Below are 12,370 nucleotides of genomic sequence, written 5' to 3'. Positions count from 1 at the left end.
ATGAATATTTATTTTCCGAAAAAAATCTATAATTAAAATATTTTAGTATTAAACAATTCAAATGTTTGATGTAATGTATTAGTTTTAGATGTCTCGAATAGAAAAGGTAAAATGTGAAGGTGAAACAAGCTGGATTAAAGTAATCTAATATAATGTAGTATTTATTTAAAAGCTAAACAAATGGCAAAACACTGCTATTCAAAAGGTTTTAAAAAAAACAAACTTAACGATTAATATTTTGAAAGGAATAAAACCCCTGTCTCTAATTTTTTTACACGCATGTTTTCGGGGGTCAACTGTGAAATCGTAACCTCCTCGCAGATGCAGCCAGGGTTTATGATGAAGCAGTCCATCTTCACAAGAAACGTCTCTTGACGCTGATGCTATTAATCTTTCCTCTTGCTGAAAAATTGCGTATGCAACTTTTTTTTTCGTGTAAATTAAACACGTAGCGTATTTAATCCTTTGCCACATTGTAGTACTGAACGTTCAGTACGTCGCGCCTTTGTTTTTGTTATTAATGTACATAAAAACGAGGTTTAGCTCGTTTTCGGTTTTGTTTTGATTGCAAACGGACCTCTTGAATGCAGCACGGTCGCTATACTAAGATGCATTATAAACAAGTCACGCTTGAATTAATATTACAGTTGCGATGGAAATTATTCGACCCCCGTTGCAAATCAGGTTTATTGTAAAAATTCACAGAGGTTCAGGTATTTCATGTGTTCCAGCTCAAGCACACCTGCTGTAACTAATGAAGCCCTTGATTAGTTTAGTATCAGGTGTGCTTGAGACAACACCTGTTCTGCATATTTGTGCCGTTGTGAGGGATTCTATTCAGGGGGGTGAATAATTTTGAGACTGGGGAAATCATTATAAGTTGCATTTTCAGTTGAATTTGGGGAAACCACTTGAAGCGTTCGTCGTGTCGAACCATTTCAATCGCTTTTGTTTGATTTGTTCATCGCTAACATCTGAAAGTCTGTACATTAAGCCTGATTTGCACTGGGGGTTGAATAATTTTGATTGCGACTGTAATACTATACAACATCACTATGAGTGAAAAACTTTATTGAATTTGTGCTTACGTCGTATTTTTGTACAGAGTACAGCAGTAAGTGCTATATAACACCACAGGGCCAGGGCAGGTATTAAATTACGTGCTTATGGAAACTGCTTGAATAGTTTTTAAATGAAGTGCTGTTATTCCAGAGCTTATTGTTCCTGTCCCGTAGTGTCACTAACAACAATATGGTACTTTATCTAGCAGAAAAAATACAACAAACCGCAATAATATTTCTAGAAAAAAGTTTCGGACGCTGTTCTGGTTTTAGTTTAACTACAGATCCTCACTTCAGGGGAAAAAAACAATGAACTTTTTTTGGGGGGGGGGGGGGGGGGTCTGATTTGTAATCCCGCTCCAGAACGTTTAGGTTGGGCAGGGCGTGTAGCATGGCATATCTGGAACGCTATTGGCCAACTTCAACACACCATCACACTGACTTCTTGTTTGAGAGGGAAATACGTCAAACATTCGGAATCGTATCACGGTTCTCGAAGCGATATCGTATAATCAGACCTACGATTAAAGAAAATTATCACGCTCTGTTTACGTCATCGATCAGATAGCGTCCGGCGATATTGCAAAAAAAAAAAAAAAAATCACTTTTTTTTCAACATAATGAATGATTCTGGAGTACGATGTTGTTTTTTCCGCCCTGTTTTTACATTTGAAAAATTGCGCGATTTATTTATAAAGTTTTCAGGAGGTGTTTAAACTTTTAAATAGTGTTTTTGGAGGTTTTTCAAACAGTAATTCAGATTAATCGGTCAAATCACCCAGCACTACAATCATCAACGTTTCAGTTATCAGCTTGAGCAGAAAACGAGGTTGCGTAAACACAAACAGGGTGAGCTTGACGTAGTAAGGAGAGCTTTCCGTCCATGTTTGAGACCGGTGTATTTGTAGCCGTCTCGTACGTTTGCCTTCATCCTGTTGGTGGGTTTTAGACCGAACTTCCACAACGGGACTAAACCGGCTGCTGAATGAAGACGTGAGGACGGCGTCACCATATTGTTTGAGTATATCGTAAAGAAAAAAGTGTAATTGTGTAATCATATAATCAAACTTGGCTACACTGGAAACATACGTATTGTTATTATTATTATTATTGTTAACCATTTAAATTTGCTCTTAGTCAATAGGGTGGGAAACCCCCCCCCCCATCCCCCAAACAGTAGCCTTGTGGCGTCTTTACTTCAGCACATTGTGACCAGCGTTCTCAAAATAGAAGCGTTTCCTCCAGGAAGTCGACCTGGACGTTCTGGCCTTTAGGATCATAGCGCGCTCGAGTGTCCATGTCTGCAGAAATTTCTCTTTTGGTTTGGGATTTTCTCTGGTTAATGTCACGTGTCCTCCTGGCCGGTGAAATCTAGTGAATAAATCGTTTATTTATTTATTTTTTGTTGTTGTAGGCTGAAAAATCTCAGGATGTCACCTTGTGTCACAGAACTCATTTCCAAGTTGCTTAACATTGAGCGTAAACGTGACATGTACAAGAGGTCATATTTCTCCACTGCGTCACCTACAGCTGTTTATTTGTGTGTATTTTTCTTATAATTCGTTCGTTTTATTTTTAAACAGATGAAATACTTGAGAGATAAAACGAACGCGTCCCAAATAATAATCACGATTTTATCTAAAGCCTCTTGTGTTTGTGCTTTTAAACATTACGACATAAAGTGCTTTATAACACACGCTGTGTCTCTCTCATGTCTTTGTTTTTACTCTGGAGCACTGAAAAGAAGTTAAGACATTTTAATAAACTTTGATTTTAGAGCGTACGTGCGGAAAGTCGCACTAGCTGTGTATCTACGTATTTTTATGCAAATTTCGATGTGAACACCAAATGTCTCAAAAACGCATAAAAACCCCGTACGTGCTCATTTGCGGCGGATCATTTTTTTTGTTCGATAAAAAGACGCATGTATAAACTACGACGGAAACACGTTTACCGAATAAATACCTCGATGTGTGTAAAAAAAAAAAAAAAGTCATGTGACTTTGCCTCAACAAGTCATGTGATTGGATGATTGGCTCAGAAAAGAAAAATGGCGGAGAGCGAGATGCGCCGGTCTCCCCAGAAGTGACGTTTTTCATGTTCTCTTGAACACACGGGATAGAAACGGTGCTGTATTTGCAGATGTTTTATGCGATATTCAAATTTTTTCGCATAAGTTAAATTTGTAACGTGGATGGAAGCATAGTTACTAAGATTCACAGACCATGTGGTTATTTTCCACAGCTAATAAAATGGTCTAATGCAGCTTGCACGTCTGTTTTTAATTAATTTTTTTTTTTGCGTGATTACCTTTACATATGTATTGGCTTTGAAAAATCACCAGATTTTTATTATTTATTTATATTTTACTTGGTGTAATTACGATGGCCATCTTTGTGTCATGGCAGACAACACATTTTGGTTATTCACCCATTTACTGAAGCCTCAGGATGGTCCTAGCTCCTTGGAACAAAAAAGGACAGAAAAAAATCAGATCTTCAACGGCGTTTTCTCCATGGAGACATTTCCACGATTCGACCTCATCGCATTTGATTCGACTGCTTTTACTGTTTGAACTTGTACGCCTTGTTTTCATGATACGATCGATGGGATAATGAGGGTCTCCACGTTTTATTTATTTTTCCCCTCCCGTCCTACGTCACCGTCGACTTATGTGGACTTTCCCACGTATTTCCAGCCATCGCCGTGTTCCCGATGCTCATCTTCGTTACAGGTGGATGGAAAAATGTCCCGTGGTGTTCAGCGGGGTCTCGGCGTGAGTTTCCTTCCCGCTCGGATGGACTGTAAGCCTCGGCCTGCATCGTTGGCACGGAGATGACTTCTGTTTTCTGTTTTCTCAGACTCTCTGAGTTTCCTTCACACTGCTAGACATATCAGTTTAACGATAATAATATTTAGCATGGATCGTGTTATTATCCTGAACAGCTAGCGTTTGTAGATTTTCCATAAGCTCTATTCATGGGTAAATGTTTGGGATGCGCCAAAAATAACGTGGTGCGAACGGTGTTGGACGATGGATCGGTGCTCTGGGTAAGTTTGTCACGTGATCACTGTTTGTTTTATTACGGTACATTTGTGACTTTTGTCTTAATATTCTTAATATAAATAAAGAAAGAAAGAAATTGAGCCAACACAAACCTGTAAATTAAGAAAATAATTATTCGATTACGATAAAAGAAACGACGGCATGTCATCGGAGGACGGACCCATAAGCCATAAACAAACGCCTCAGCTGATGGAAGATTTCGCATATTATTCGTTCCGTACAGGATTTCGCAGTTTTTTTGAGACCCGTGTGCGTGTGAGGAAATACCTTCCGACCAATCCTATTCGAGAATTCAGCTTCATCGACAAATAATCAATTAACCGGCCTGACGTTTTTCTGTCGTTACCGATTTCCTTCTACTAGCTGCCCGTTGTTGTTAAGCGTACCCAGCACGCTTTCCGTTTTCACAGCTGTTAATCCATCCACGCGTTAATGCCAAATCCACGTCTAGCTAACGTTTTTAAAACGAATTAACCGCGGTAAAATCGCGACGTTCTATAAACTTCCGAAAATCCCTGTTTCTCAACGTCTTCGTTTCTTTCCATCCGTATTTCCCTCGTGGAGCCGTAAACACCTTCCATGAAATGGAAAAAGACTAGGGGTGGGGCGATATGACGAAAATATCATATCACTATTCTCAAAGAAATTTCTAGAATACGCGATATGTGTTAAGATTTATTGTGTTGGATGGTACACTGTTTAATGCCTGCAAAAAAAGTTGTTTTTTTAAAAATGTATTTAAATTGGATATATTTATTATTGCGGCGCAACAGCTTGTGAACATGTAGTCTCTTAACGGGCCGAGTTTCAGTCACCGTTTCATACTCGTTCCGTCGAAAAATATGTAAATGAGAACAGCTTTATTGGGAAAGAAATAGTAGCAAAGATGCACAGATGCAAATTCGACATGACGATATAATGAATATGCTAATTAGCGCATGACGGCATCTAGCCACGTTTTAGCAAAAGTTGTTGGCAGCGTGTCACTCACGTGGAGTACACTGACATCTCATGTATAGTATTGGAAAACCAAAAATTAAAAAAAAAAAATCGTGCTTTGAAAGTCCTGGAATTTCATTATGGAGCATCTGTACGATCCCTGATATCGTATTATCATATCGCCCAGCCCTGCTTTCGAGTTCACCTTTAAATAAAAGGAGATTTGATTATACTGTTGTTCTAAACTCTTCATGGATTATATTCCATTTTTTGTTGTAATTTTAGCCGCGTAATGTTTTGTCAGGTTTGTGACCCCCTTCGTCCTCCAAACCTCCCACTGATAAAATCAAATAAACACCAGTGAGCGTCGTACGAGTACCAAAACCAGTTCTCCTTTCGTGTGTGTGTGTGTGGTGTTTGTTCTCAGAGCCGTTGGTTTACGGTGTCTATTTATTTCTGAGCCACGTGGGTCGAGGTACTCGGTGGGTGGCGAGTGCAGGACGTTCTGCTCGAGAAGCTCTGTAGTAGCTGCTGAGAGCCCGGGGGTTAATGTGGGTCATTAGTGCCCTGTGTGAGCTTCGAGAGTTACTCTTAGTGCTAATGGTGTGTTTAAAAAGCCACGTAATCAGCTCGATCTCTTTAATAGACGCGTTGAGCCTTGGGACTTTGGGTTTTATTTAGACGACAAGGCTCCTAAGTCAGGAGAAACGAGTCGGTGTTGGAAAAACCGTTTTATAAACAAGAACTGTTGCGTTAAACACCACTGGAGCAGTCACAGTGACGCAGTGTATTTACAGTTAAAACCAACCTGTTGTCTGATTGGCTGAGATCAAATAATTAATTTCATAGATTTTTTTTTCTTTCTTTCTTTCTTTTTCCAGTGCAAGAAAGGAAGTGTTGAAGGACCTGAAACGAATGGCCTCCTAAAGGCCTGGGGCAGTTAAAATTGGCCCAGGAGCAGTAGAAATAGGCACAGGGGTGGTAAAAATTGCCTGGGGGAAGTGGAAATAGGCCTGGGGATGGAAATATTTGGCCTCGGATGGTAAAATTGGCCCGGTGGTTGTAAAAAGTGGCATGTGGGCAGTAATAATTGGCCTGGGATGGTAAAATTGCCCCAGGAGCGGTAAAAAAAGGGCCTGGGTCAGTAGAAATAAGACCAGAGGATGGTAAAGATTGGCCTGGAGGCAGTAAAAATGGGCCTGGGGTGGTGAAAATTGCTCTGGGAATGCTAGAAATTGGTCCGGGACAGTAAAAATTGGCCTGGAATGGTCAAATTTCCTGGGGCAGTAAAAAAAAGGTCCTGGGTCAGTAGAAATAAGCCCAGAGGATAGTAAAAAGTGGCCTTGGGGCAGCAGAAATAGGCCTGGAATGGTACAATTTAACCCGAGGGTAGATTTCCAACAGCGTTTCACAACCTGTATTAACTGGGGTGGTGTGATGAAGCGAAGTTACTTGGAAGTGGATTAATTTCCTGTAACAGCACTTCCACAGTGTGTTATTACATGTATACCGCAGTAGTTTATTGTTTTATAATCTACGTATAGTTGCATTAAGCGTTAAAAAAGTCAGTTCCTGATCTCACTTACTTTAAAGCGTTAAATTCTGACCAATCAGAATCCAGAATTCATCAGCGCCGTGGCATAAATTCGCATGAATTGAAACAGGTCTGTTTATAATGTGATGTATGTCCAGGTCTCCTCAGGCAAAAAAAAAAAAAGTAGAAGTAGGAGTAGGCCGAAGTAGGAGTGGGAACCTGAACCACGTTATTCCCCACACTTCCGTGCTTTGATAAAGCAGGATATAGCCGTCAGGTCTCGGTCAGGGTGGTGGTGGAGGATTTTGGATTGAAGAGCGCTCCCTGTGGCCTTGACCAGCTCGCTCAAGGGCATGCTGGGAAACGGGGATCGCCTAAGCGCCCAAACAGGATGTCATTGAAAAAACGGCCTCTGTTGTGAAAGGTGGGAACAGGGTGGGAATAGGTCACGAATTAGGAAAACAAAAGAGCCGCTTCCTCTGCCTCTGTGAGCTCCCAGTCGACGGGATTTATTGGGTCCCACGGTGACGGGCCGACTCCTGTCGGTCCACGTATTGTTATGATGAAAAATGGGTTCTATTTTTCAGAAACAGTCCGACTTCAGGGAGTTAAAAAAAACCTTCAGAATTCGAGCAGTCTCCGATAAGCTTACAAACCTAGATCTGATTAAAAGCTCCACTCTTCTGAGAAGGCTTTCCACTCGATTTTAGAGCGTAGCCATGGGGATTTGTGATCGTTCACACTTTCTGCATGAGAATTAGTGATGTTGGGATGTCGAGGAGGCCTGAGGTGCAGTCAGGGTTCCAGTTCATCGCAAAGGGGTTCAGTGGGGTAGAGGTCACAGCAAGGTCACATATCTGCATGAGTTTTCTACCTGTTTGATATTTCTGGCATACATGTTAGTAACAAGAAGGACTAGATTTCAGTCCATACAGGATTGATTTTGCCGCGTTTGTTTTCCAAAATTTGCGATGCAACTTGCAAAGTTTGTTGTGTTTTTTTTCCCCCAGAAAATGACTAGAATTGGCGAAATTGCAGTTGTGCAGAATTGTCTTTCACAGTGATGTTTGTTGGTAAATGAGACCTTTTCGTTGTACTCATGTTCAACGCACGTGAATTGACCTGGGCTTTGGCTGAATGCCCGTCGCGATGACGTCACATGACGCGTCTCAGCCCAAATCTGGAAAATCTACGGTGATTTTGATCAATTGCGAGCTCCTCCAAATATAATATATTGATTTCGGAGAATGCAGAATCCCGGAGGGACTGACCTGCAACAGGTTTCACTCATCAATCTTTTCGTAAAGTCGTGTCAAAATGTTTGTATGTTCGCACACTTCTTCAACCAGGAAAGCTCCACCAGTTGTTTACTGGATGTGCGGAGAAGCTGTAGAGGAGCAAACCGAGTCCAAACCCTCCTGATGTTCCTCTTCCTTGGAGTAGGCTTTTAACATTTAATTAAAAAATAAAAGAAATAAATTCCCCATCAGGACCGGGTTGAAATGTTGCGTTCCTGGATTATGTTCTTCATCAAAGCTTTAACGTGGCGTTCTGTCATTTTGTACATCATCCACGAGGGTATTATTCTACTCTTAATCTTGCATGACCTGAAAACCTTTATTCTTACAGGATATTTCCTGAGCTGTTTGTGACTGTTGAATTCTGGATTCTGATTGGTCGATGCGGTTTGATTTTTCCCTAACGCTGGCTCTGACGCCGTCTCTTCACCGGTAGTTTTCCTTTAACGGCACGACACGGAAGGTTTTCAGGAAAACTGTAGAGAAATATGTGATAATGGGTTGAAAATTTCTTTATCAATAACTTCCTTTATTATATAGTTTAAAATTCCATACTAGATTTGTTTGGTTCAATCTCACACAGCCCCTGTGGTTTTCTGTCTGATTGGAAGCGAGACAGTCCGAGCGTTTGCTCCGTCCGCATCGCAGTCAGACAGCAGTGTTGTTTGTCTCTACGGCGCTCTGGCGATTGCAGTCTCAGACTGTAAACTTGGCATACGATGCCGTCTGGATGGCACACAGGCGGCGATAATCACCACCTTTCCCGCTCTCGTTGTGTGAATGAATGGAATCTGTTCATTCTTTAGCATTGTCTTTTGTAAAGTATTAAGGGGGGTTGGGGCTTCCTACAAATCCTATAATCCGTTTTGGGACCTTCCTGTTGTTGCTTCGAAGCGTTCTGGCGAACGTCCCAGCTCTCTGTGGAAATGCCACCCAGTGCCAACACGACACGAAATGCAGAATAAATAGAAATCAGGTTAGACACACACAGTTTCACGTTACGCGGTATGCATCAGAACGCTTACGTTTGCTAGCGGCGTATACTCACAAACGGTTCAAGCTTTCTGAAGAGGTTCTACTTTCCAACCTTTTCTGAAAGGGAAGCGCTTTGTATTTATTTTATGAATAAAACTTTTAAGGGTTTCATGAGAATGGAAATGCTTTTAAAGTGTTTGATGGACCTGGAGCTGCAGAAGAAAACTGTGTTAAAATCATCGTGATCTTGATTTGTTTCCTTAGTGAAATTAGATTCCTGTGGAAGTGGAAATCTTGAAAAGTCAGTCCCTCCAGGATTTCACGATCGCAGAAATGAACGCAAAATCGAGCAAACGCCACGGCGTTCGGTGGAGCTTGCGATTTTCCTAAATTACAGCAGATTCGGGCCGAGACGTGTCGTGTGACGTGATCACATCGTGCGTTCACACAAAGCCCTCTGAGATTCACGTGCATCGAAGATGAGTACCGATAAAAGGTCTCGTTTACCAACAGACATCAGCGCGAATGAGAGCACAAAACAACTTCGTGCAACTGCAATTTCGCCAATTCAAATTGTTTTTCCGCCAAAAAAAAGCACAAAATATGTTTGCATTTTTTTTTAAAAAAGCCGCCGAAAATCAAACTTTTTTGCCTGCAACAGTCCAAGTTCTTGAGATACATCAGAATCTTGAGAATTCAGAATATTTTGATAACTTTCGAATTCTGAGATAATTCCTCAAACTTTGAGATAGTAAATCAGAACCTTGAGACAAATCCAAACTTTTCAAAATCAAAAAGTTCAAATCGTCAGATACTACGTCAAGATAATTCAAGAGTCTCGGGATAAATCAGATTTTTGATCAGACTTTGAATTTATTGATTTATTAAGATTTTGAGATAATTACTTAAAACTTTGACATGATAAGTCAGAATCTTGAGATCAGTCGAAAGTTTAAGAAAATAAGGCGAAATCTTGAAGTCGGAATTTTGAGAGATTTTTTTCCAAGTCAAAATATTTGAACGGTGTTGGTTATGAGATGATAAATCGAAATCTTGAGATGATGAATCTGAATATTTGAGGTACGTTGAAATTGCGAGAGAAGTCAAGATTTGGAGAGAAGTCGTAATCTCGAGATGACGTTTGAGATGATAATTGAATGTCTACAGAAATATTATTCCCAACCACATGTAATTTGGGGAATGTCAAGACAAACGTGATTTCTGTCTGTATAAAAGCTCAGAACTCCTCACAGAAGGTCAGTTTTTTTCTTATCGAGTCTTCAAAATGGAGTAAAAGTGCAGAATCTCTAAGCATGAGTGACATTAGAGGTTTATAGACCCAACTTTAATAGGAACAGATGCTAAAAGTCAGAATTTGTGCTTAAACCATATTTCATTAAAGAACGACACTATATACTTTTTTTTTTTTTTTAAACCTTGTTAAAATCCAATCCCTATTTAGTCTTTTATATTCATGAAGATGGAACAAAGAAGGAAATGAGTTCTGCTTACCGAAAGAAAGACTGAAGGAGAGAGAGGATTAGGATCCAAAATTATATTTAGGCTTCTATAAATAACAACAACAACCAAAAAAAGGTTTTCGATTTGATTAAAGTCTCACTGTGAATCTGATTGATGTGAAAACATCAGACGTTATGACCTTCGCTTATAAATGATCACGATAAGAAATGATAAAAGTTATGTAATCCTTTTTCAGAAGAAAAATCTTTTCCATTTTCCGTCTTAAAACAAATATAACGCAAAACAAAAACCTCGTTTCCGACGTCATGGCAGGGAAGTAATCTCACAGGCATGCGTTTCCTTTTATTTAATTTTTTATTATTTTTTTTTAATTTAAGGAAATGATATTTTCCAGGTCAAACTTACTCCATCCTCAGCCTTCTTATCAAATTCCTTCCTTTCGTGCTGATGTTTTGGTCACGCCGCTTACAGGGCGAGGGCAGGATACCAAACGAAAAAAACAGCCATGGCGCTATATTTAGTGTTTTATTTGTATTTATTACAATTTTTTTTATATATATTATATCTCTATACTTTTTACTTTTTTTTATACGATTTTATGATAAAAATAAACTGGCCGAGAAATTGTATCGCCGCGTTACGAATCTTTAAAATCTTTTTAAAAAATAATTAATAAATAAATGAATGAATGAATGAATAAAAAGGAAAAAGTCCAGGGAAATAAATGCTTTAACGCATATGATTAATAGGTTCGGGCGATATATGTCAAAAAATTGCGTGCTTTGATCATTGAAGACATTTCGCTGACATGCTCAGTAGTGTTTTAATAAAAAATAGACTTTCAAAAATAAATAAATAAATGATTGAACATTTCAAAACGAGGAGAAAATCTGATTTTTTTAAAAAATGTTTTATAATATAGCATTTTATAATATTAAATGTTTTAATACAGTTTCATTTCTTAAATATTTTAAAGAGCAAGTTTACTTCCAATCAACATTGTAACATCTTTTAAAAATAATAGTACAAGATTATAATCGCTATATTACAGAGAAGAGTGTCATCAAATTTATCACGGTAATAATAATAATAATAATAATAGAGCTGCAGCAACTAATCAGTAATAATCTGTTATGAAAATCGGAGAATACAGGCCAAAGTTGTGTCCCAAATGCCATGCTATACACTTACACTATGCACTCTATGGTCTAGTGTATGAATTTTACGAGGGTAGTATCGTCTTAAATGGAACACTAGCGGTTTTTTACTAACCAGAAGAATTAGCCGTTTCCCAGGTGATGGTGCATGTCGTCAAACGCACGTAATTCCACACCGCTAGCTTTAGCAGATACCCAGAGTCACCACGACCTCCGTCACCATCAGACGGAGGCGTAATCGCCGAGTGACTGCAGAGTACCGTGGAGTTCTACTGGTATTGGTACCAACTACTGAAATTTGGGTACCGTGACAACCCTATTCATTATTATTATTTCTTTCTTTCTTTCTTCCTACATTCTTGATATTACTAAATCTTGTCTTTCTTTCTTTTTTTCTACATTCTTGATATTACTAAATCTTGTCTTTCTTTCTTTTTTTCTACATTCTTGATATTACTAAATCTTTTCTTTCTTTCTTTTTTCTACATTCTTGATATTACTAAATCTTTTTCTTTCTTTCTACATTCTTTATATTAATAAATCTTTTCTTTTTCTTTCTTTCTGCATCCTTGACATTATTAAATCTTTTTCTTTCTTTCTTTTTCATTCTACATTCTCTATACTACTAAATCTTTTTCTTTCTTTCTTTTTCATTCTACATTCTCTATACTACTAAATCTTTTTCTTTCTTTCTTTTTCATTCTACATTCTCTATACTACTAAATCTTTTTCTTTCTATCGTTCTTTTTCTTTCTTTTTTTCTACATTCTTGATATGACTAAACCCTTCTTTCTTTCCTGCAGTGAGTTTGAGTCGCGTATACCCTGCCTTTAGACCCGACACGCCCAGATTCACTC

General features: G+C 38.9%; 1 protein-coding gene across 2 annotated transcripts in view; it reads left to right on the top strand.

The window, feature by feature from the left end:
- The window catches only part of LOC128620620 (ADP-ribosylation factor-like protein 15), a 73,574-nt gene that overhangs the window by 1,124 nt on the left and 60,080 nt on the right, over window positions 1-12,370 (top strand). The gene's annotated exons all lie outside the window — the stretch shown is intronic.

This window comes from Ictalurus furcatus, chromosome 16 (assembly GCF_023375685.1).
Source record: "Ictalurus furcatus strain D&B chromosome 16, Billie_1.0, whole genome shotgun sequence".
Classification (NCBI taxonomy): Eukaryota; Metazoa; Chordata; class Actinopteri; order Siluriformes; family Ictaluridae; genus Ictalurus; species Ictalurus furcatus.
The sequence above is the reverse complement of the archived record's forward strand: the minus strand, read 5'-3'. Positions and strand labels throughout refer to the sequence as shown.